Source organism: Amblyomma americanum, chromosome 2 (genome assembly GCF_052857255.1).
Source record: "Amblyomma americanum isolate KBUSLIRL-KWMA chromosome 2, ASM5285725v1, whole genome shotgun sequence".
NCBI classification, from domain to species: Eukaryota; Metazoa; Arthropoda; class Arachnida; order Ixodida; family Ixodidae; genus Amblyomma; species Amblyomma americanum.
Window position 1 is genome coordinate 197884368 of NC_135498.1, and position 26536 is coordinate 197910903.

The 26536-nt window shown below is 48.5% G+C and overlaps 1 pseudogene; it reads left to right on the forward strand.

Moving 5' to 3' along the window:
• Positions 1-5314: 5314 nt before the first annotated feature.
• On the forward strand, positions 5315-26439 carry LOC144120318 (uncharacterized; annotated as a pseudogene).
• Positions 26440-26536: the final 97 nt, after the last annotated feature.

Consider the following 26536-nt stretch of genomic DNA (forward strand, 5'->3'; position numbering starts at 1 on the left):
CAAGTCCAAGCTAATCCGAGTACTCACCTTTATGTGGTTGCTACAGCGCACCTCTCAGAGGACGTCTACATCCTGAGCGATGCCATGTTGCGCGCATAGCAAAAGGTCGATTTCATTTTTTAGTCTCACCATTGGGGCTCTTCCAGGTTCACTTCCTGTTCTCTCGTTTGCTGAAGATGGTATTCATTTTCCGTAAATTATTTCTATCTGCGAACTATACTAAGAACTTTCCCCTGCTATTAGACACAGGGCACTTTGGCAGCAGCAGTTTTCGGAAGAGCGTTTGCCTAAATGCTCCTGCATACTGTTACAGATAACCCTGGATCCTAGGACGACACCACTATAAGCCGAGAAGTGCACGTTTTCTGAGGCTGCATTTCGACTCCGGTTATCAACTAAGAGTTATCAAGGACGGACGTCACCGGCTGGCATCACCTGGCGTGGCGCTTGCATCGACGCATCTGCTATAAAGCTACGGCATCGCATCCAGGACGGCACTTTGGCAGCAGCAGTTTTCGGAAGAGCGTTTGCCTAAATGCTCCTGCATACTGTTACAGATAACCCTGTATCCTAGGACGACACCACTATAAGCCGAGAAGTGCACGTTTTCTGAGGCTGCATTTCGACTCCGGTTATCAACTAAGAGTTATCAAGGACGGACGTCACCGGCTGGCATCACCTGGCGCGGCGCTTGCATCGACGCATCTGCTATAAAGCTACGGCATCGCATCCAGGACGGCACTTTGGCAGCAGCAGTTTTCGGAAGAGCGTTTGCCTAAATGCTCCTGCATACTGTTACAGGTTAGTGGCTTTTTTATTTTGGGGGGGGGGGGGTGGTGTTATTGTGTTGCTGCCACTGCTGCTGCCAAAGGAGCGAACCTTGTTTCTGTCAGTATGGAGTGTGTTGAGTGTGAACAAGAAATTTTGGATCCCAAAGAGAGTATATCTTGCATGACATGTAAGCTTTCGTACCATGTAGGAAGCTGCGCAGGAGTATCGGAGGCAACAACAAAATCTAAGAAATCAACCTACCAGAAATGGAAATGCCCGAAATGTAGGCTACAAACCTCACATGTTAACCGGGATGAGAAAGAAAAAACACCGTTGACTGTAGAAGATATGTTGGTCGTACTTCAGGAAATTAACCGAAAACTTGATGTCCTATTGCCATTGAAAGAAACTTTCGATGGGATTGAGCAATCGGTGCAGTTTATGTCCGAACAGATGACAGACCTGATGACGCGCACAGAACAAAATGAGCGAGATATTAAAGCAATCCAGACTAGGCTCGCAAAAACAGAAATGAACAAAGAACAGCTTGAATCGCTCAGTGTCCAACTTGATGACCTCGAGTGGCGCAACCGGAAACTGAACTTAGAAATTCATGGGATACCACAAACGGAAGGCGAAAATCTTTTGTCAAAACTTAATGCTCTAGCCAGTGAAAGTGAATTGCCCCAGCTATCAGAACACGACATCACGGCAATTCATCGATTGCCGGCAAAGCGTGACAAAGTGCCTGGCATCATCTGCCGTTTCACGAGACAGAGCATGAGGGACAAATGGTGGGCTAACAGGCGGGAGTTGACCACTGCGGATGCCAATGTTCACATGTTGGAAAACCTGACCAGGCGAAATCGAGAACTGCTGAGGGAAGTGAAAGAATGGGCGAAAACAAATCAGTACAAGTATGTCTGGCACAGCAACGGTAAGATTCCGATAAGAAAGACTGATGGCGCGTCAGCAATGCTAGTGCAGCACTCTTGCGACCTTGGCAAGCTGCAATAAGAAGGGAGAATTGATTTCGAATCTTTATTTGTTTCCTGCCAAAAATGCGGACTGTAACAGAAAAGAATTATCTACTCCCAGAGAACTTCAAAGATTACCTTGGCCCGGTTTTCCAGACGTCATTCAAATGTCTTCATATCAATGCTCGATCTGTCAGACATAAAGAAGCATATTTCGACACTTTCTTTCAACAACTAAATGTTCCCATTGACGCTATCATGATCAGCGAAACTTGGTCTACAAGTGATTATGATGTCTTTCGAATTCCTGGTTATGAGACATTTTTTCTGAATCGTTACGCTGGTATTGGTGGTGGCGTATCCATATCATTTAAAAAGAAGTGGCGGCCTGAAATGTTAGAGCGATTCACAGTTTCTGTGAAAGAATATGAAATCTTAACAATGTGTTTGAACAACACTATTTTTGCAGTGTGCTATCGTCCACCAAAGGGTTGCGTAGCTATATTCTTGAATTTTCTTGAAAGCCTGATTACATTTGCAACCAGTCAGCATTTAAACATTGTCCTTGGTGGTGACCTAAACATTAATATGTTATCGGTTGATGCATCCCAAATGAGTTTAGATTTATTGCTTAGAACACATGGACTTCTGAATGCAATCAAAATGCCAACGCGTGTTACGATCACGTCTTCATCGCTGATCCATTTGTCTATCACTAACCATGACCCTAGTATGATCACATCTGGAGTAATAATTTCTGACATCAGCGATCACTTGCCAATATTTATGTGTGTTAAAAACATGTCTAAAAAGAAACGTAGTTCAACATACTCTTTCCAACTTATATCTGAAAAAACACTGTCCACATTTAGAAACTTATTAGAAAAGAACAACTGGAGGCCTGTCCTTTTAGAAAATGACGCCAATAATGCTTACGAGGCATTCTTAGGCATTCTGAAGCCGATTTACGAGGCCTGTTTCCCAATATTAGCAAAAAAACAAAGGCGTCACAGTCGCAAACCATGGGTCACACCGGAGTTGGTGGCAAAGATAAACACAAAGAACATCCTATACCATAAGTTTATTAAATCGAGAGCTGAATGTGATCTGACAGCGTTTAAAAAATATCGAAACAGCTTGAATACTGAGCTCAAGAAAGCTAGAAACGCCTATTACACAAATCAATTCACGTCAACTTGTGGTCGTGTCGACATTATGTGGAAGCGGCTAAACGCAATTTTGGGGAGAAATAGCAAATCAGGTGAATTAAATATGCTAAATATTGATGGTGTAAGTATAACTGGAAAAGAATTAGCAGATACGTTTAATACGCACTTTGTTTGCGCTTCTAGAAATCAAGTCCCGCATAACAATCTCAGTGATGTTGTTCATATAGGCGACACTGTATTTCTCAAACCGGTTGAAGAAGCAGATGTAACGGCAGCCTTCCACGAAATAAACAATAGCACATCCATTGATATTGATGGCCTCCAGATAAAGCCTATACGGTATATTTTTGACCTTATTATACCATACATCACGCATATCTTAAACCTTTGTGTCAGTACCGCTGTATTTCCTCGTAAAATGCAGATTGCACGTGTAACAGTTATCTTTAAAAAGTGTGATAAAAACCAGCTCGGGAATTACAGGCCAATATCTATCTTACCCGTGTTTTCTAAGCTACTAGAAAAAGTAATACTTAAAAACTTTTTGCAGTTTGAAGAAAAACACAAAATTATAACAGCAGCTCAGTATGGCTTCCGTAAGCACCGCTCTACTGAACTTGCACTATTAGATCAACGAGAATATATATTGAACGAACTCGAACATAATAGGATAGTCATTGGTATTTTTCTTGATTTTTCGAAGGCATTCGACTTATTAAACCATACAATACTTCTTCGTAAACTTGAGCGTTGTGGCTTCCGCGGCCATGCACTATCGCTTGTGCAGTCATACCTCATGGATCGCAAACAGGCAGTGGCAATAAATGGTCTCCTCTCAGATATGCAATCTGTAGGCTGTGGCGTTCCACAAGGTAGCATTTTGGGTCCATTTCTGTTTAATCTTTACATCAATGACATTGTACATGCAACTCCATTCGTTAAATTTATCATCTATGCTGATGACACCAGTATTTTTCTTGCCGGAGATAATGCAGCTGAACTCACAGATACTGCAAACAATGCACTGAAGCAAATAGAAAACTGGAGTAGCAGAAATGCGTTGCGGATTAACACAGCAAAGACTAAAGTCGTTGTTTTCAGAGGTAGAAACAAGAAGGTCTGTCTCACTAAGAACATATTCCTGCAGTCCGTACACTTAGAAGTTGTGCCTTCATTTAAAACATTAGGTATATTGTTTAATGAAAGAATGTCATGGGATGATCATGTTAGCTTTGTAACAAATAAATGTTCACGTATTATTGGTCTTCTTTACAAGAACCGTGAGATACTGCCGCGAAATGTAATGCTAATACTATATAATTCATTGATACAATCTGATTTCAGCTATTGCCATTTAACCTGGGGTGCAACAACAGCAGGCAATCTTCAGAAACTACACTTGTTACAGAAAAAATTTCTAAGAATTGTTGAAAATGTTTCGCATACCTACCATACGGCCGCACTTTTCTTAAAGTATAACTTACTACCAATTACTAAGCTTTATGACTATCGTCTGAGCAAGTGTGTGAAAAACGAGGTGTTGAAGAACATATCTTTTCTACCAAAATTAGCTGGTTTAGAAAAACGAGATGCAATGTACAGCACAAGAAATATAGCACAATGGAACGTAAAAACATACAGAACTTTCAATGGTAATCAAACATTAGAAAATAAACTACCACGACTTCTTAACAAACTCGCACAAAACGATATTGATCTCCAAAACACAACACGCCACAAACTGTTCGAGTATTTTTTTTTTACACTACACCTAACCTTTTTGCTGTGATTTGCCTACCTAATTCTTCTTTCTTTCACCATCATTGTAAGTTTTCTTTCCAGCCAGGAATATGCTGTTGATTTTATGCTGACTACTGTAACCGGATAACAGCTTTGCTATATGTATTTTTTTATTTTCTTTATTATATTGTATTATATTTTCTTTATTTCTTTACTGTATTGCTGTCAAAGTGGGGGCCCGTGGCCTTGTCAAGCTGTCAAACGGCAGCTTTTACTACGGGTCCCCGCCATCATCTGTACCATGGTGGCAAATAAATTTGAATTTGAATTTGAATTCCTAGAGCCTATCCCATAGTCGTCTACCGCCTGGTCGCCAGCCTGCTTCTTGCCCACCTTCGCATTGGGGGCGCTGCGAGCGCGCGACGTGAGCAGACGTGCGTCTCTTCGGCTCCGCCGATTTTCGGCTGGGGCCACGTCCCAAATCATTCTTGCCCGGCAAAACTGGCGTCAAACGAGCCGGAAAACTCCGAATTCGTCCAGGTAGGCCGATTTTCTCTAAATTTACGGCACTTTTTCGACCGACCACGTCGGCGCCGTCGTTAAGCCTAACGGCGTCGCCAACGCCTGGCCTGGTGGAATTTGCCCTCCGAGGACAAGATGGCGACTTCCGCGCAAGAAGTGCGCGACTACGACCCTGAGGCGATGTTGTGGACCTCGGTGCCCACCACCGGAGGTTCAAATTCGACGGTTGCTCCCAAAATTCGGAGTCAAGCTTTGCTTCAAGCCGCTGCACGCCGCTCCCAAGACAAAGCCCAGATGGCGGCGTTTGGCGCCGCCCCGGCCGCCGGTTCGTCGGTCGGAAACGTGAACGCTCCCGCGACGCGCGCCACGGGAAGCAAGGACAAGGCGTTCTCGAAGTGGAAGCCGCGTCCAATGCCCAAACCGACACCTGAAGACTACGTCATAGTTATAAAGCCCAGAGAAAGCGTTTCTCTTCACGAGGCGTTCACAGAAACCGGCTACGGCACTGCCATTTCAGCGTACCTCGGGTTGAAACGGGCCCGCGCCATCTCCGTTCTACCCTCACGAGAGCAAAACCTTATCATTGTGCATACCCCGGACATCGAGGCGGCCGACCAGCTTATCGGGGACTTCGCAGTAAATTCCGACAATGGGTCGATCCCGCTTCGGGGTTACCTAAGACAAGACGGCGGCAACATGTGCCACGGCGTGATCGTGGTCCGTAACTCGGACACCACGGAAACTTTTAAAGACCGAGTGTGCTGGCGCGCCGGCACCATCCTGGAAATCCGGAAGTTCGGGACATCCAACAAAGCACGCATCACTTTCGCGGGTAAGGAGAAGCCCCGTTACGTACATTATGACAACATGGTCGTCTCTGTGAGAAACTACTACAAAACTATCCCGGCGTGCGGCCGGTGTGGGGTCGTCGGGCATCGCGCTGATGCGTGTCCAAACCTGCGATCGAACACCTGTGGACTCTGCGGATTCCAAGCTAGTGGAGGGGGTGCGGGCTCCTCACAACTGTGTTCCCCGGTGTTCTCTGTGCGGTGGCTCCCATGCCACCAACTCTCGTGACTGTGTAGCAAAATTCCGTACACCCAAGACGAAAAAGAAAAAAACGGCGTCCAAGAAGAAAAGCCGCTATCTTGGGCCTCCCGGCGATCAGCATGGCCAGGCAATCTCCAACACCGAGAACCCACCTACCGGAGGTGCTGCAAAATAACCATCCAAGGTGTCGCCACCACACGGCGGACTGGCGAAACAGTCGACAGAAATGCGCGGTGATACCAGGGCCTGGGTCAACGCAGTCAAAAATGGCCACCAGGTGAGCGGTTCGGGAGGGGCTGCTTCTCTCTCCCCCCTTTCCACTCTCTTTCCAAGGGCGCATAGCGCCGAGCAAGATCAAATAACAGCACTCAGGGCCCAAAATGAGATGCTGCTAAAGAAAATTAACGAATTGGAATCTCAAATCAACCAGTCTTTTTTTCCCCCCTCGCCTCCCGCGGCTGAGGTAATGGAGAGTGAGCTTGTGGTACCGAAGGCGGTACCAAGTTTGGAGGCCACATTCGAGGCCCGCCTCGGGGCCACAGAGGCCCGATTCGCCGCTATAGAAAATCAAATTTCAATGATGGTAAACGCCATCTCCAAATTGCAAGAGACAATCCTCGCGATGATTGCCCAACAAATTGCGAATTCCTTGCGCTCCTCGCGCAGGCCCGGCGATCCCTTACCCGGCCGCCCTCACAAAACTTCTAGACGCACCCCCGAAGTAGCCGACGACGACAACTGCTCACTCTCTGGTATGAAGGATACCCCCCTTCCTGCGAGCGTTGGCTCCGGAGCAGTGTCAGTACAACCCCTCCTCAATCTAAATGACCATGGCGAGCAGCCCTAATATCAGGCGCTCCCCAAGAACCAATTCGGCCACCCCCGTCTAAATTGTCCAGTGGAACTGTCGGGGCTTCCGTTCTCGCGCAAAGAGGGCGGATCTCCGACTTTACCTTTCAACTTTCGATTCTCTTCCCGTGGTGGTTGCCCTCCAGGAGCCAGGGAGTGGCGTCACCCTCACAAATTACATCCCCTTTCAGCAGGACCCCTCTTCCTGCGTCTGCGTGCATAAAAATTATACGGCTAATCTAGTTGACTTGGAACTTTACACAGAATATTCCTATGTGATGGTGACACTTCTTCCGCTCAAGAAACAAGATGCACCACTCCACGTACTCAACATATACTGTTCCCCCAAACTTAAAAATGTAACGTTCGCAGCACTCTTTAGCCGCGCTCTAAAGGCTGCGGGCAGGGACCCCCTGGTGATTGTGGGCAATTTCAACGCCCACAGTACACTATGGGAATACGTGCGTGAAGAGAAGCGGGGACGCAAGCTAGCGGAACTCGCGTCCACGCTGGGCCTGACTCTTCACACTGACCCTGCATATCCAACGCGGCTGGGTAATTCCATGACCCGGGATACATGTCCGGATCTCACCTTTACCAAAAACATTGTACACGCAGAATGGATCAACACCGAGGAAACCCTCGGTAGTGACCACTGCCTTATCAATACTACCGTAAGGACTAAACCATTGGCAAGACCCCACGCACAAGCTCGGCTTCCAGACTGGAATAAGTTCCGGCAAAACTACATCACTTCGGCGTCTATCCACGAACAAGGTTACCACGCGTGGGCACAAGGATTGGTTACACACCTTCGTTCGGTGGAAACACAAATTCAGCTCTCGGAGGCCACTCCGGAGGTGGACAACCACCTTCTGCACCTCTGGGAGGCGCGGCACAGCCTCGTCCGCAGATGGCGCCGCCAAAAACGTAACAGAAAGCTCAAAATTCTTATCGCCGAGCTCACCCAGCGAGCGACAGAGTACGCGGCCGAACTCGCCGACTCGAACTGGGTAGACCGCTGCAACACGGCGGCCAGACAAATGTCGAGCCGGAGCACGTGGCGCCTTTTCCGCGCCCTAATTGACCCGACTCAAACCCGCGCCGAGACACAAAAACATCTCCAACGAGCTATTCATAGCTTCGATGGAAATACATCAAAATTAGCACGAAAACTGCGCGACCAGTATCTTTGCACTAAGCAGGACCCCGGAGGACCCGCGTTCTCGTATGCAGGTTCAGAGAACGCGAATCTGGATCAATCGTTCCAGTTGCATGACCTCAAGGCGGCCCTAGCTAAAATGAAACGAGGAACGGCACCGGGCAGGGACAAGATAACTGTGAAAAGGCTTGCTAATCTTCCCGATGCCGCCTACGAAACCCTCCTCGATTTTATCAACTCGATCTGGCTTGGTGAGGCACCTCTACCAATTGAATGGAAGACCGCCCTGGTAACTTTCATTCCGAAAGCCGGCAAAGCCATAAACACAGACAACCTCCGCCCCATCTCCCTTACGTCTTGCGCGGGAAAGCTGATGAAGACCATGGTGCGGGATAGGCTGTCTGTGTTTCTGGAAAATGAACATACATTCGCAGACACCAAGTTCGGTTTCCGCCCGCAGAGGTCCGCTCAAAATGTTCTGCTTCAACTCGACCGAGAAATTCTCAACCCTGTCGAATCGAATATCCCTTCAACGATAAGGCAGTACTCGCCCTTGACTTGAAGGGGGCTTTCGACAATGTCACACACGAAATCATCCTGCAACATCTCTCCCAAACGAACTGTGGACATAACACGTTTCGGTACATCAAGCAATTTCTCTCGGATCGACGAAGTTTCATCCGAATACAAGACGAAGAACACGGCCCATATAAACTGGGAACGAGAGGAACCCCACAGGGTGCGGTCCTCTCGCCATTACTTTTCAATCTGGCCATGATGAAACTCCCGGCTCAGCTGGCGAAGGTCGAAGGCATCCAGCACGCGCTGTACGCCGACGACATAACCATCTGGGCCAAACACGGATCGGTTGGAGACATTGAGGCCAACCTGCAGCAAGCGGCGGAGATCGTGGACGCTTACGCCCGCCGCTGCGGCCTTCAGTGCTGACCGTCCAAATCCGAATTTGTGCACATTCGCCCGTCGCTTCAGTGCGCCACCAAAATGGAACTATCTCTGGCCAGCGGCCCGATACCCGAACACGATGAGATTAGAGTACTTGGTCTCCTTATCCACAAACATTGACGGGCTGATACCACACTAGCAAAACTGCGCAAGGTGGCGGACGAGGTGGGCCGAATGGTCCGCCGGGTTTCCAACAAACGCGGGGGGTTACGGTGCAGAGACGCTTTGCGGCTGGCGCATGCATTCGTGACCAGTCGAGTCCTCTACTCGACTCCTTACCTCCACCTGCGCAAGTTTGATGAGAACGCCCTCGAAGTGATTCTCAGAAAGATGTACAAGCGTGCCCTCAATCTCCCGATCACCACATCCAACCAGCGTCTCATGGGCCTGGGGATGGTTAACACATTCGCGGAGCTCCGGGAGGCGCACTTGACAAATCAATACACAAGGCTTTCAAAAACACCGTCGGGTCGCCGCCTATTAGCCCGACTACACATCCACCACCCAACACTTACGGAAGAGCGCGTACGCATTCCTGAAATCTGGAGATACGCGCTGCACGTACGCCCTCTTCCGGCCAACATGACACGTGACGACCACAGTGACAGGCGCCTTGCGCGGGCGGAGGCACTGGCCCGTCACTATGGGAACAAACATGGCATCTTCTACGTGGACGCCTCAGGCCCTCACCATGGGGGGTGGTACACGGCCGCAGTCGTCCACCAAAAAATCGTGGTGAACGGCCTAACGTTCCGAGCTCAAGACATAACACATGCGGAAGAAGTTGCCATCACGTTAGCCGCCGCAGACCAGGAGTCGCGAGTGATCGTCACCGACTCGAGAGGGGCCTGCAGAAATATTAAACAGCGGTACATTCCTCTCTTTGCGCATCGTATCCTTCAAAACAATAACTACCTCGGGGCCCCCGCGTCTCGAACGATTGTATGGGCTCCAGCTCATATGGGCCTCGAAGGCAATGAAACGGCAGACACCGCCGCCCGCGCGCTCACTCTCCGGGCAACGCCTTCAGACCCTTTGGATACGGATCCCGAACCCAATCCGGCCCTCACTTTTCGAGAAATTACTGAATTATTCCAATTCGGCCATGCAATTTATCACAAGCCTTTACCTTTACACCAAAACGCTGCTGTGCCCGGCAGTTTTAAAGCACTTTGATCCTGCCTGTACAGGAGAATGCCCACTCTGTGCGGAGAAGTCTTCGGACATCTTTCACATGGTGTGGGCATGCCAGTCAACCCCGAGCCTCGCCCCCAAGCCCAACCCCACCCGGGAGGACTGGGAGGCAGCCCTGCTCGGCTGCTCGGACCTAGCAAGCCAGAAGGCCCTGGTCCACCGAGCCCGAGTCGCGGCGGTCGCCAATGGGCTCCTGTTATGAGGAGCCCACCTAGAGATTGCGAGAGGTTGCTCCGGCTACCCCAAGGTTCCTCCCTGAAATAAAGTTTTTCACACACACACACACCACCTTCGCATTGAAGTCGCCCATCAGTACAGTGTACTGCGATTTTGCTGTGTTCATTGCCGATTTCACGTTTTTATGGAAGCTGGTCATCTTGGCTGTATAGGCGCTTAGGCCTGCACCACCTTCAGCTTGTACCTCCTATTGTGCCTAATTGCGATAGCTGCCACTCTCTCGTTAATACTGCAAAGCTCCTCTACGTTGCCAGCTATATACTGATTGCGGAGAAATCCCACACCTAGTTCTCGCCTATCCGCTAATACGCAATAGCGCAGTATATGCCCGTCCTTTAGTGCTGTATACGCCTCACCTGTCCTCCTAGCTTCACTGAGCCCTATGACATCCCATTTAATGCCCGATATTTCCTCGAACAGCACTGATTCACTAGGTAGCGTTTTAGCGTTGAACGTTGCCAGTTTCAGATTCCAATGGTGGCCAGTCCGGAGCCAGAGATTCTTAGCACCTTCCGCTGCGCCAGAGGGTTGACCGCAGCCTTGGCCAGTTGATCCGTCGCCGCTGGGCGACTGAGAGCCGAGGGTTAATTGGTTTGATCAAAGAAGGTTGTGGCCAAGTACTACACCAGGGTGGCCAAATCGTGTTCTGGCGTGGGAGTGCGTTGTCGGTTATCGTAACCGAGCTCAGGCCGCACGCCACGACTGGTTTTGCTATTCCATTGGCACGCGGAGTTTCTTTTTTCCGTTTTTTATATGAAGTGGAGTATTGCGCGGCACCGGGATTCGAGCCCTGGTCCTCTTGCACGTGAGGCGGATGTTCTACCTCTACGCCATTGCTGCTCCTGATATTATGAATGGCTTTATGAGTGTATATATATATATATATATATATATATATATATATATATATATATATATATATATATATATATATATATATATATTGTAATGGGACCGACAGGCGCAGCGCAGCGAAGAAGCGGACGAGTTCAAGCGGGACAACGAAGAAGCAGACGAAGTGCAGCTGGGTTTTTCGAACGACGCCTGTGAGCGTGCCCGTTGTGTCGCCGGACAACCAAGACCAACCGACCTGTGCTTCAAATAAACGCCTTGACACTTGGTGGAGGTGCCTCGGTTCCCGTCCCGGTCCTCATCCTGGAACTTCGAAGTGGAACGCTCCTCGTCTCCGCCACCATGCCGGAAGGTCCGAGTGAACCATCGCAGCCCCTCCCTGCCACCGTACTCTGTCACGGGGTGCAGCGCCAGCGTGACCCTTCTCCTTTTAGTGGCACCGATGACCAAGACGTCGACGATTGGCTGGCCTCCTATGAGCGCATCAGCACTTACAATCGGTGGGACGATTCCGTCAAACTTAGCAACGTCCTATTCTATCTAACGGACGTTGCCAACCTATGGTTTCGCAACCATGAGGCCGACCTTCCCACCTGGTCGTCCTTTAAAACAAGCTTCGCCGACGTTTTCGGCCGCCCCGCCGTCCGGAAGCTTCGCGCCGAGCAACGTCTTCGTGCTCGATCTCAGCTCCCTTCCGAGACGTTCACCAGCTACATCGAGGACATCGTTGACCTGTGCAAGCGTGTCAACCCCTCCATGTCCGAAGGGGATAAAGTCAACCACATACTTAAAGGCATAGCCGATGACGCTTTCCAAATGCTGCTGGCGAAGAACCCCACCTCCGTCGCCACCGTCATCCAGCTGTGCCAAAGCTTCGACGAACTCCGCAAGCAACGCGCATCTACGCGGCAGTCCGGCGCGCCTGCGGGGGGTCTTGCTGGCTTGGCCCTTGGTGACTCGTCTGCTGAGCAGTCCCTGTTCATGCAGCAGGTTAAAGACTTCATCCGCGAAGAGGTCGCTCGCCAGCTTTCTCTGCTGCATCACCTTCCCGACCCCGTTTGCCCTCCGCACGACCTGGCGCCATCTCTCACGCCCACAATCCGTCGTGTTATTCAGGAGCAGGTCGCTGCAGTTCTGCCATCCAGTCCCCCACCTCCTCCTGTAGCAGCGCCGCTCACCTATGCTGAAGCAGTCACCGGTACACGGCGCTCGCCCACCTCTGCCGCCTACCCTAGCATCCCGGCCTTTTATGCTCCACCGCCGTCTATACCCCCGCCGCAGGTCCCGGTTCGTCGACCCCGCCGAAACCCTACGAACCCTTGGCGTACCGAGGACAATCGACCGATATGCTATTCCTGCGGTCTTCCGGGCCATGTCGCACGCTTTTGCCGTCAGCGATCTCCTCGTTCTGGCAATTTCATGCGCAATTTCCGGTACGATTCCGGGCCGCCCTTGCCTAATGTCTCTTCTGCCTCCTCTACACATCGCTCCCAGTACCCTACTCGTCGCTCGCCTTCCCCTCGTCGACGTTCCATTTCTCCGATGCTCCGCCGCCCGGACCCTCTCCCAGAGGAAAACTGACTGCCGCAGTTCAGGAGGCAAGAACTGCGTGTTTTGCCAACTTTTTAAGTCCTCCGTGTTCTCCTGCTAACGTGATTGAGGTGTCTGTTGAAGGCGTCCCCGTTCTCGCGCTCGTCGACACGGGTGCTGCAGTGTCAGTAATTAGTGATGCTCTTCGCCGCAAACTTCGTAAGGTGACAACGCCGCTGTCTGACTTTTCACTACGTACGGCCACCTCTCAGCGCATCCACCCCATCGCAGCCTGCACGGTCCGCGTTACTATCAACGACGTCGCCTATACCATCGAGTTTGTTGTGCTGACCGCCTGCTCTCACGATGTCATCCTCGGCTAAGATTTCCTCTCGACCCACCGTGCAGTGATTGATTGTGCCCGTGCGGAACTTGAGCTTTCTCCCCTGTGTGATGTTTCGTTGTGTGACCTACCTGTGCGCTCCGCTAAGCTTCTTGTAGCTGCCGACACCGACATACCTCCCTCCTCTTCAGCCCTCGTTCCGCTCCGCCCCGACTCTTTCCTCAGCGGCCCTGTTCTTTTCACACCTGCCGCAGCACCCACTCGCCATCAGCGCCTCCTCATTCCATTCGCCGTTGTCTCGATTTCCGATGGCCACTGCGCCATCTATGTCACCAACCCATTTTCTTACCCGTCGTTTGTTCTTCGCGGCGAATGCCTCGGCTCTATTGAAGAACTGGACCCTGCTCTTGCTTCCGAGTTCTCCGATACCCGTGCCTGCTCCCCAGTTACTGCCTTAGCCTGTTGTGCGACAGCGCCCGATCCGATTTCCATCGACGTCTTTCGTCGTAACATCGCTCCCGACCTTCCGTCCGCTTACCGTGACCAACTCTTGGAACTTCTCTGCCGCTTCCGCAACTCTTTCGACCTTTCCCAGCCCTCCTTGGGGCGCGCATTGGCCGTCTCTCACACAATTGACACTGGTACCCACGCTGCCTTGCGTCAGCGACCGTACCGAGTCTCGCCGAGCGAGCGCCGCGTCATCCGTGACAATGTTGACGACATGCTTCGGCGCGGCATAATACAGCCTTCTCACAGCCCTTGGGCCTCTCCTGTTGTCTTGGTGACGAAAAAAGATGGCTCCATCAGGTTCTGTGTGGACTACCGCCGTCTCAACAAGATCACACGCAAGGATGTTTATCCTCTACCCCGAATCGACGACGCACTGGATTGCTTGCAGGGAGCGGAGTATTTTTCATCCCTCGACTTACGCTCCGGCTACTGGCAGGTCCCGATGGCGGCGAACGACAGGCCGAAAACCGCTTTCGTCACCCCAGACGGCTTGTATGAGTTCAATGTGATGCCATTCGGCCTCTGCAATGCTCCAGCCACATTCGAAAGGATGATGGACACTATTCTCAGTGGCCTCAAATGGGAAACTTGTCTGTGTTACTTAGATGACATTGTCGTTTTTTCCAAAGATTTTCCTTCCCATCTGCACCACCTTCAGCGCGTACTCACTAGCCTTACTGACGCCGGCCTCCAACTAAACCTGAAAAAATGTTACTTCGGTGCAACGCAGCTCACAATATTAGGCCATGTCATCTCCAAAGACGGCGTTCTTCCTGACCCTGCCAAACTTCGCGCCGTCGCTGACTTCCCCAAACCAACCACCTTAAAAGAACTTCGCATTTTTACAGGCTTATGCTCATATTTTCGCCGCTTCATCCGAAATTTCGCCAGTATCATCGCCCCTTTAACGCAGCTTCTTGCCGGCAGCCCGAACCTTTCGTCTTGGTCCCCCGCCTGCGATACCGCGTTCAGCACTTTACGTCGCCTGCTGGTCTCTCCCCCCATCCTTCGCCATTTTGATCCCGCCTGTCCGACAGAAATTCACACTGACGCGAGCGGTGTGGGCTTAGGCGCAGTTCTTGCCCAGCGAAAGCCTGGGTATCCGAAATACGTCGTCGCTTACGCCAGCCGCGCCCTCACCAAGGCGGAATCAAACTATTCTGTTACAGAAAAAGAATGTCTCGCCATCATTTGGGCAATTGCCAAGTTCCGCCCTTACATTTACGGCCGGCCCTTCTATGTCGTCACAGACCACCACGCCCTATGCTGGCTATCCTCCCTCAAAGATCCTTCTGGCCGACTCGCCCGCTGGGCTTTACGTCTCCAGGAGTTTGATATACACGTCATTTATCGCTCCGGCCGCAAGCACTCGGACGCCGACGCCCTTTCTTGTTCCCCACTCCCATGCGAGTCAACCTCTGCCCTCGTCTGTGCCTACGAATTCTCTTCGTTCAACATCCCTGATATGCTCTCCGAACAATTGAAGGATCCTTGGATCACCTCGCTGCTAAACTTCCTGAACACTCCCTCGCCGCATCCTTCGACCCGGACCCTTCGCCGCCAAGCCCACCACTTCGCCGTTCGTGATGGCCTCTTATACCGCCGTAATTACCTCCCCGACGGCCGGAAGTGGCTGTTGGTCATCCCTCGACACCTCCGTGCTACAATCTGTGCCTCTATTCACTCCGCTCCACAATGCGGCCACGCCGGTGTACTGAAAACATATGCTCGCCTTCGTCAGCGATTCTACTGGCGAGGTATGTACCGCTACATACGTCAGTACATTCGGTCATGCATCGCCTGCCAACGTCGCAAGAAACCTCCCCACCCCGCCGCCGCTCCTTTGCAGCCGTTACCTTGCCCTGGCCGTCCCTTTGACCGCGTCGGCATTGATCTTTATGGCCCGCTTCCAACTACTTCGGCTAATAATCGGTGGATCATCGTTGCCGTTGACCATCTCACCCGTTACGTCGAAACGTCGGCTCTCAAATCTGCTACCGCAAACGATGTCGCCCACTTCATTCTACACAGTCTTGTTCTTCGTCACGGCGCCCCGAAAGAACTTCTGAGTGACCGCGGCCGTGTTTTTCTCTCGGACGCCGTCGAGGCCCTGCTCAAGCAATGCCAAATCGTTCATCGCTACACCAGCGCCTATCACCCCCAGACCAACGGCATGACTGAGCGGTTCAACCGCACTCTGAGTGACATGCTCGCCATGTACGTTGACACCGCCCACTCCAACTGGGATCAAGTGCTCCCGTTCGTCACGTACGCGTATAACACAGCTACTCAGACAACAACGGGGTTTTCTCCTTTCTTCCTCTTATATGGCCGGGAGCCTACATCCACCATGGACACCATCCTTCCTTATCACCCTGACCCTTCCGAGACCACCTTACTCTCCGAAGCTCACCTGTATGCCGAAGAATGCCGGCAACTTGCCCGCTCTTTCACCACACAGCAACAATGGGATCAGAAGCACCGTCGGGATTCCCCGGACCCTCCAGCGTCATACCCATCTGGCGCCCTCGTTTGGCTCTGGGTGCCTTCCTCCACTCCCGGCCTCGCCACGAAACTACTTTCTCGCTTTCACGGACCTTACCGGGTTGTCCACCAAACTTCTCCGGTGACTTATATCATTGAGCCGCTCGTTCCCTCTTCGGACCACCGTCGCCGGGGGCGCGAAACTGTGCACGTTGAGCGCCTCAAGCCTTACTATGACCCGCCCATCCTCTCCTCTCCGTAAGTCGCCAGGATGGCTCCTTTTTCGGAGGGAGAGTAATTGTAATGGGACCGACAGGCGCAGCGCAGCGAAGAAGCGGACGAGTTCAAGCGGGACAACGAAGAAGCAGACGAAGTGCAGCTGGGTTTTTCGAACGACGCCTGTGAGTGTGCCCGTTGTGTCGCCGGACAACCAAGACCAACCGACCTGTGCTTCAAATAAACGCCTTGACAATATATATATATATATATATATATATATATATATATATATATATATATATATATATATATATATATATATATATATATATATAAATATATATATATATATATATATATATAAATATATATATATATATATATATATATATATATATATATATATATATATATATATATATATATATATATATATATATATATATATATATATATATATATATATATATATATATATATATATATATATATATATATACACGTTCTTTCTGAATAAAAGTTGTGAGATAGTGCCTGTCTTGTTCCGTTTGTGTCGCGTTAAAGAACGAATAATATACCTCGGAAGAATACTAGGGTCACGGAATGCATGAACAGAATTGTCCCCATCCGGCGTAAAATAGTGAGTCATCACGATCCTTGGATGAAACTAATATCATCCACTTAAATTAGGTTAAAAGGTTGCAATGCTTCAGCTCTGCGTGCTGTCAAGCACGCAGAAGAGCTGGTTCTCACACTACAAAATACCCGCAAAAACTTCTACGAAATAACCCGAGCCTTTTTCATCAAAGATTGACCTGGCAATTTTTGGCGTTTACTGCCCGGTAGTAAGAAGGCTTTCGATCAGCTACACATTACTGGTAATGCTAAGGCAAATTTTAAAGTTTTTTTTAATTAATTCTGTATTACGTTTAAAAGACCACTATACAAACTTTTCACTTTTGCATATCACCGCAACGTTAATGCATTTCCTTCTTTTCTAACATGCCGAATTATGTTATATGGCGCGAGGGAATACCCACAGTTTTATATACTAATATAAAAACAAAATGTCAAATAGCACCGACGGTATTCCTAACGCGTTTCTGCGTTGCTTCACTCAGAATATTTCTTACTACGTTAACTTCATTTTTCGCTGCCACGGTGGCTGAGTGGTTATGGCGCTCGGCTGCTTGGCCTGAAAGACGCTGGTTCGATCGCGGCCGCAGTGGTGGAATTTCGATGGAGGCGAAATTCTAGAGGCCCGTGTGCTGTGCGATGTCAGTGCATGTTGAAGAACCCCAGGTGGTCGAAATTTCCGGAGCCCTTCACTACAGCGTCTCTCATAGCCTGAGTCGCTTTGGGACGGTAAACCCCATAACCAAACGAAATCACTTCATTTTAGTGCCTCACTTGATCCGAATTGCCTACCTAGAGTTTGGCTAGTTGCCTGTGCCAGTCATTGTGTCTGGAGAAAAGTCAAATGCTGGAAAGTGATGATCTATTTCGCTTATAATCACGTGCTGCACTTTGCTTGAGCATTTAATAGTCTACCATGTATCCAAGTATCTTTAATCGGTGAAATTCTTTCAAATTCCAGCACGACTTCCGCAAGAATCATCAACTACAGCGCAGCTATTTTTAAGGACGTTTCCCTGGCCATTTATGACAGTGAACAAATACATGCAATTTTCTAATTTATCAAACGGATTTGATTGCGTACTCTACAGCTTGCTTTGTGGAAATGCTAAAAGAAGTCCGGATAAGAGACAAGCTTGAAATTTAGTTGCATGCTTACCTACAGAATCGCACACAGTTAGCAAAATGTCGCGAATTAAGTACGAGTGCTTGCAGGTTCTGTCCGCTCTATCACAAGGATCAGTGATGGGACAGTTATTGTTTCACATATACGTCAATGACATTGCTGAAGATGTTGATGAAGGTGTCATTGAGAAATTGCATGTTGATTATTGGGTCATTTACTCTTTCATTAAGAATTCCTCTAGCGAGCAGCTATTCAAAACCAATCTATGGAAACTCCGACAGGTGTAAACAAAGGGCGATGAAAATTAAGTTTTCAGAAGGGCATCAATGACAATTGCTACAAAGGAACATCTCTTACGCCACGTTTATAAAATTGGAGATGAATGCATAAACCAAGACTTCGAGTAAATACCTATGTCTAACAATTGCTTCCGATCTTAAAATGAATTTGCAACTTAACAATATGCGCTCGAATTCATACAAGAATTTGTGCTGACTGTGTAATAATAAATGCTTCCCCGCAAAGAATGAAATGTGAAGCACATCGCAGTATGTTCCGGCCAGTCCTAGAGTATGCTTCTGTGGTGTGGGATCTGCACCATACCAAAAACTTTAAGCAAGTGGAGCGCATTCAGCGGCATGCAGCCATGTTCATTTTATCCAATTATCGCAAATTTTCATCAGTCGCTAACGTGTGGAGGCAGCTTAAGTTGGAGCCCCTCCAGCTGCGCATGCAGGTAGATCGCCAGGTTAAACTTTTTGTACTTGCTGCATCGCAACAAAACACGCTTGACACGTGAATCATGCAAGACTGAACCGCACAAAAGTTCCATATTACGCCAGGTCGAAACAACTGGAGAAATCGCTTTCCCTTACACAATCGAACAGTGGAACCGCTTCCTGCACTGATTGTTGAACGTGCAAATATTAACAGTTTTAGCATTGTTTGCAAACTCAAGGGAAGCACAAATTCCTGCAGCATTTGGAAATAAAAATAAATAAATAAACGGCCGGGCATGTTGGAAAGAGCGCAAAGAATCGGCGGCATCACGTGGCAACGGATCCTTATATCGCGCCTTACCAACTGGCCTTTCACGTAACTGTGTGAAAGAAAGAAACGCCCACGGGGAACGTGTGGGAAGACATCCAGTCGGGTAATTTGCTGCGACAGAGGGCAGCAGCTGTCACGAAAAAGCGATTAGTTGGAAATAATGGACTAGCAATTTGGTCTGCATTCTATATACTGGAAATAACAATGCTCATGTCTATTCAATGCAGCGGCGCAGCCATGTCGGACGGCGGCTCCGGGGGTACCGGGTCAGCCGAAGGCGCGTTTCAGGGCCCGCCTGAGAAAGACTATTACGCCAACCAGCGGGCCATCCTATACATCAGCGTCTGCATTGCGTTCAGCTACCAGTGCCTGACCGAGTTCCCCCACCTGCTCGTGGCACACGGAGGAAGTGAGTGTTGCGTGGCCTCGCCTCTGTCCTTTGCACATTGGTCGCGATATTTTGGAAATCCAAAAACAATGTCTGCACCTCGTTTCGGCGTTTTGTTCTGTGGTACAGGTGCACAAAGTCCAAGCATAAATGTAGTGAGCCATGAGTATGGTCGTTAAGAACTTGCAAGACAAATTAAATTTCCTTCAATTTTCAGAGCGAGTGTTGTTTGTGAAATGTTGGAGAGTGTTTATAATGGAAAATTCAAAGTGACGATGCATTAGAGTGAATATACTAGGCCAACAAGGGGGCCATCCTGTACATCAGCGTCTGCATCGCGTTCAGCCACCGCTGCCTAACCCGAATTCCCCTACCTGCTCGTGCACACGGAAGAAGTGAGTGTTGTGCGGCCTCGCCGCTGTCCTTTGCATATTTGTCGCGAAATTTTGGAAATCCAAAAATTATATGTGCGAAGCCAGCTCACATTTTTTTTAATACTGTTAAATTTGGTCACAGTCGTGCTGGTTGCACATGTTATAGCATGTACCTTTGCGCAAACGTCCTTTGTTGACACTATGTCTAATTTCGCATGAGCAGGGATGTCCTTTGTTATATCACCGCGAATGCCTTACTGCCACTGTTTTCTGCATTTTTTATTACATCTTCGTTAGAAACATGATATCCAATAGCAGTTAGCACATAAAGGTACACGAGAAGTAGATTGTTCGTTTAAGCTCATGTATTATCCGCAATTTTACGTGTCAATTCTTCAAACGCAAGTTTCAGCAACGATGATTTCAAAGGCTTATATGCGCTGTTGGACTGTAGGATTGCCTTCCTGTCGCTCTAGAGAAAAATAATTTCTCCAAATAGTGCTTATACAGGATCAGAATTTGTGTCACTGCTAATGATCAGTGAAAAGACGAATTGAATTTTGGGTGTTTTTAGAGCCCATACATGCCACAGTGATTTCAAAGTAGCGAAGATCACATATCTGGTTGAAAATTGCGTTAAATCAGCCTATTATAACTTCCACTTCTACGATGTGCTAAAGCAACCTTACTGCTACTAGCAAAGTGTGAAGCCTGTTCAGGCCGTGTTGCTCATGAAGTGACCTTACTGTCATTCGCCCGCTTCAACTTCAACCTCACTGGAGGCGAGATCTAGTGCTCAGGGCTTGCAAGGAGCACGCGATGACTGACGTTGCAGCTGTTAGGAACCAACGTTAAAGGGGCTGCGAAACACCGCTTGAACGGATGCCGGTTGCACTTCAGATGGATTCTTTGTGTCACACAGATGCTGACTTAAAAAAGAATTACAAGAATCGATGCATAGAAACGGGAGTTATTCAATGAAGAAATTTCAAAATACAAGCAAACAAAATGCTGCCCTCACTCGATTTTCGCGCAGCTTCCCATTCCCACTTCCCTCTCCCAATGACGACACTCAGGGCGACCAATCCAAACAGCCTATCTTAGCACGTGACGGAAGTTAGCACTCCATGGTTGCCTGTTCTCTGTTACTCGTTAATGCCAAGACCGGCAGCGCCGTTTTCATGGTTACAACAACCATGTGAACGCCCAACTGACCCAGCGATGCTTCACCGTCACGTCGACGGCGCAGAAGGGAACACTGATCAGTGACGTTCCCTTACTTATGGATCCGAACTCGAGCGCGCGATACTGCGACGGTGTGGCAGCCTGCGCAAGATATCAGGCACATTTAGCATAGCGCCTACCGCTACTGCTTACCGCCAACCATCGCCCGTCGCTCCTAGCGCGCTGGTTGGCCACGGCGAGCAAGGACCGCAAGCTGTTGGTTTTGGTTTTATGGTGGTTTAACGTCCCAAAGCAACTCAGGCTATGAGAGACGCCGTAGTGAAGGGGTCCGGAAATTTCGACCACCTGGGGTTCTTTAACGTGCACTGAGTTCACACAGCACATGGGCTCCTAGAATTTCTCCTCCATTGAAATTCGACCGCCGCAGCCGGGATCGAAACCGCGTCTTTCGGGCCAGCAGCCGAGCGCCATAGCCACTGAGCCACCGCGGCGGGTCTCGCGCGCGCTGTTGACGGTAACGTGGCGCCATCTGGCGCCACTGCCCTGTGATCCTCCGCAAGCTGACGAGGCGCACTCCCTGCTAAATGTGAAACGAACGCAGTCTTCCTTGGGAACGAAACGAACGCTTATAGATTTCAATGGCTCGATCGGATGGATTCCGCAAAGCCGCTCTCAGATACAGAGAGAGTAGCCATAAGTGTTGAGTGCTAGGTCGTACGATGTTTACAGAGACGCGCAAAGTCCTTCGAAGCAAAAAAGTAGCCAGAACCTCTGGTCGTGTATTTTTGCTTTACTTGCTTTACAGTGCTTTTCTCTAGAGCAAACAAGTTCGTTTTGGGAATGTAATATAAAACAAAAACTTGAAAACACGTATCTCTAGTTATTAACCCAATTTACAGTATACTTACTTTTTGTCCAATCATCAAGCTCGCACTTAGTGATGTCATATCCGCTGCTAAAAACCGCCACTGTATTGGATTTGTTTTTGCGAGCTTACTAAAATATCAAAAACAGCAGTATATGCGGTACGGCCGATGCTAATAGCATCACTATAACTCGTTCTATGCAACCAACAGGCCAAAACAATGCACTGAAAATGTGTTTCGGGGCCCCTTTAAAGCTGCCGCTTCTGACGTTTGATTACCGCGTGGAAAAATAACGTCACAAAAATAAGACAGTTTCATAGCGCGGTTTTTGTCACAGGTCTTCGCTCTCCACATTGCACCTTCCGTGCATGCACAAAACGCAACCTTAATGGCAAGTTAGGTGATCAGGACTTTCAGGTGGCGCCCCATCCAACATTTTAATCTGACCTTTATTTTTTTCTGCCTTGTGAAAATAAAATGTCGACTTGTGCGATATTATACAATTTCAACGTAGTAGATGGTGGTCATGTCACCTGGTACTACCTGTTTTATTAAAGTCGCATACAAGACACGAGCTCCTGCTAGTCAATTCCTCGCTTTGATAAGGAGGTGCATTGTGATTAATAATATGCAAGCTTGGTGTTCGAGCTTTTACTGGCACTGCCAACAATGACATCCAAGAACGAACCAACGAGCGAGCGTTCATGATGATGATTCACAAATGAGGATGAAGATCACGTGAAGCGAAGGATGATGATGGATATGAAACTTAACAGAGTATACTGAGGGGCCAGTTGGTCAGACATATTATAAGCAAAAACGTAGCATATGGACGGGACGTAGAAGGGCGAAGAGAGGACGGTTGCTACACTTACAACTGAAATGAATGAAATGCGACAGTAAACCACACCCCATCGCAGAGCAACAACACGCATGCGCATAACATAAAACAAGGTAAAAACAAACTGCTAATCTTAAAACGTGTGGAAAAAGATAAAAAAGGAGAAAAGAGAAAGTGCGATAGATAATAAAAGGTGCTAAGAAAACTCAAGTGCGTTTTAAAAACTTCAATTCCTTCTCCATCAGATACACAGATGGGGTACTAATGCACGTGCCTTCACTACATTTCGAAATTTCCTGGGCTTCCAAGATTTCCCTAGCCAATTGGGTTTTAACACGCCCTACAATCTTAGTACTATTAAGCAGGGGAAATCAACCATTGAACTTCTTGCAATGCACTGGTACGTGTTCTCAAGTTTGTTGGCGAAGTGAAGAGGCATGTTCACCCAGCCTCACGTTTAGACACCTGCCCGTCTGCCCAACGTACACAGACCCACATCGGAGAGGGAACTGATAAACAATATCTGTTGCACATGATACGTACGGTTTTCTATGTTTTGTGCCACAACCTGGTTCTCTTTCCCTCTCTCGATCTGCTAAAGCACAAAGCATTGCCAGCTTGAGGGGCGTAGAAAACACGACGTCAACCCCAAATTTCGCTGCCACTCTCTTCAAGTTGTGGGAGAGCCTGTGTATATATGGCATAACTTCAAACTTCCTATTCTTTTGGTCACCTGGTGTGATATGACGTAACAGAAGCTCTTGTTTTTCTTTTAGCAGTTTCTTTCTGAGAGCATCTGCAACTGCCACGATTCCTCATGATTCATGAATCATGGCTCATGATTCCATTCAGTTTTTAGATATTCACCTGTATATTAATACTGGTGGGCAAAGTTGCTGGGCGTACGAACCTCGATCCAAAAAACCACTTCTGGCTTACGACTCTTCCCATTCGAAGCCCATAAAGCGAGGCATAGCAGCTACATGTTTTAGGTCAGCACTTAAAAAGTCATGCCCTCACAGAGTGGGAAGAAGTTTTGACATTCAGGTCGAGAGAATTAAGGAAGCAGGCTTCCCTGCCGATGTTCTTGTGGCAGTTGCAGATGGTCTCAGAAAGAAACTGCTAAAAGAAAAACAAGAGCTTCTGTTACGTCATATCACACAAGGTGACCAAAAGAATAGGAAGTTTGAAGTTATGCCATATGTACACAGGCTCTCCCACAACTTGAAGAGAGTGGCAGCGAAATTTGGGGTTGACGTCGTGTTTTCTACGCCCCTCAAGCTGGCAATGCTTTGTGCTTTAGCAGATCAAGAGAGGGAAAGAGAACCAGGTTGTGGCACAAAACATAGAAAACCGTACGTATCATGTGCAACAGATATTGTTTATCAGTTCCCTCTCCGATGTGGGTCTGTGTACGTTGGGCAGACGGGCAGGTGTCTAAACGTGAGGCTGGGTGAACATGCCTCTTCACTTCGCCAACAAACTTGAGAACACGTACCAGTGCATTGCAAGAAGTTGAATGGTTGTTTTCCCCTGCTTAATATTACTAAGATTGTAGGGCGTGGTAAAACCCAATTGGCTAGGGAAATCTTTGAAGCCCAGGAAATTTCGAAATGTAGTGAAGGCACGTGCATTATTACCCCATCTGTGTATCTGATGGAGAAGGAATTGAAGTTTTTAAAACGCACTTGAGTTTTCTTAGCACCTTTTATTATCTATCGCTCTTTCCCTTTTCTCCTTTTTTATCTTTTTCCACACGTTTTAAGATTATCAGTTTGTTTTTACCTTGTTTAATGTTATGCGCATGCGTGTTGTTGCTCTGCGATGGGGTGTGGTTTGCTGTCGCATTTCATTCATTTCAGTTGTAAGTGTAGCAACCGTCCTGTCTTCGCCCTTCTACGTCCCGTCCATATGCTACGTTTTTGCTTATAATATGTCTGACCAACTGGCCCCTCAGTATACTCTGTTAAGTTTCATATCCATCATCATCCTTCGCTTCACGTGATCTTCATCCTCATTTGTGAATCATCATCATGAACGCTCGCTCGTTGGTTCGTTCTTGGATGCCATTGTTGGCAGTGCCAGTAAAAGCTCGAACACCAAGCTTGCATATTATTAATCACAATGCACCTCCTTATCAAAGCGAGGAATTGACTAGCAGGAGCTCGTGTCTTGTATGCGACTTTAATAAAACAGGTAGTACCAGGTATGCTGGAAGCGCATGCTGGAAGTATTGCCCCCGTGCCCGCAAGGAACTGTTGCCGTACGGCTCTACACATTCGAAAACGGTAAAGCGCGCCGTCGCCATGATGTGCCTGGAATCCTCTCTAAAGAAGTCGTGTTGCCACAAAGCGCAGGAAAGCTTTTACGCCCAGATTCAGAAGCTAAAACAGGCGGGCTTTCCACCTTCGGTCTTGAGCTCAGTCAGCGAAGCTTTACTAAAAAAGGTGAAGAAAGTACGAAAAGAAAAAAGAGACGAAAGTGGAACCTCAGAAAAGAAAATTAGACCAGTTGTGATCCCGTATTCGCATAAAGTTGCACATAATCTTAAGCATTTTGCTTCCAAGTACAAGGTGCGAGTGGTTTTTTCTGCTCCCAGGAAACTCGTCGCATTGTGCCGAATGACTAACCCGGTTAAGGACAAGAAGAAAGTTTGCCAAACGAAACATGCTAATTCTTTTGTAGATTGTGCGGCTGGAGTTGTGTATAGCATCCCACTGACGTGTGGTAAAACTTACATCGGCCAAACGGGGCGATGTATTAATGACCGTTTAGAGAACACAGTCTGTCATTAAAGAATGGGACCGGGTCAAATCTACCGATTCACTGTAAGGATTGCTGGAAAGAAGAAGGAAGAAAGAAGGCATGTGGAGCAAAACTTCTGGAAACAAGTGTAATCTGCAAAAGTAAAGACACGATCGCACGCGAATTGATAGAAGCGCACAGAATACGTAAGAGTGGGAGTGCATGTGTTAGCACCCCGTCGAACGTGATGTATAAAAAAGAATGTCAGTTTTTAGATATGGCATAGTATCTGCGGAATCACCTGTTCTTGTTGAACCATATTCGAGTTTTCTAAGCACGTGCTTTCAACTGTGTTCCCCCCTATCTGTCTTTAACCCCCCCCCCCCCCCCTGTGGTTGATATATACGCGGCGGTTTATGAAGACAGTAAAGTGTTGCAAGTTAGCGCCTGTCCTGTCCGTTTCCTCCTTCTTTGTGTCGTGTTGTTGCGCTTTTATTCTTGTTAACACTACTCCACCACCTCCAAAGCAGGTCATGCTGCCTCCCGAGGCTGCGGGCCTGAAGACCTCTGCCCACGAGGCGATGTCTCCCACAAAGACCCACGTACAGTCTGCACGATCGTCCAGCACCTCTGAGGATGGGCACGAGCCAGGGTAGCTCCGTGCCGTCGAAGTCACACGTACGCGTGAACTCCCTGGATCAAAAAAGGAGAGAAAAGGCGCGAATCAAGAGCCAATCTAAACCTGGTTTCTAA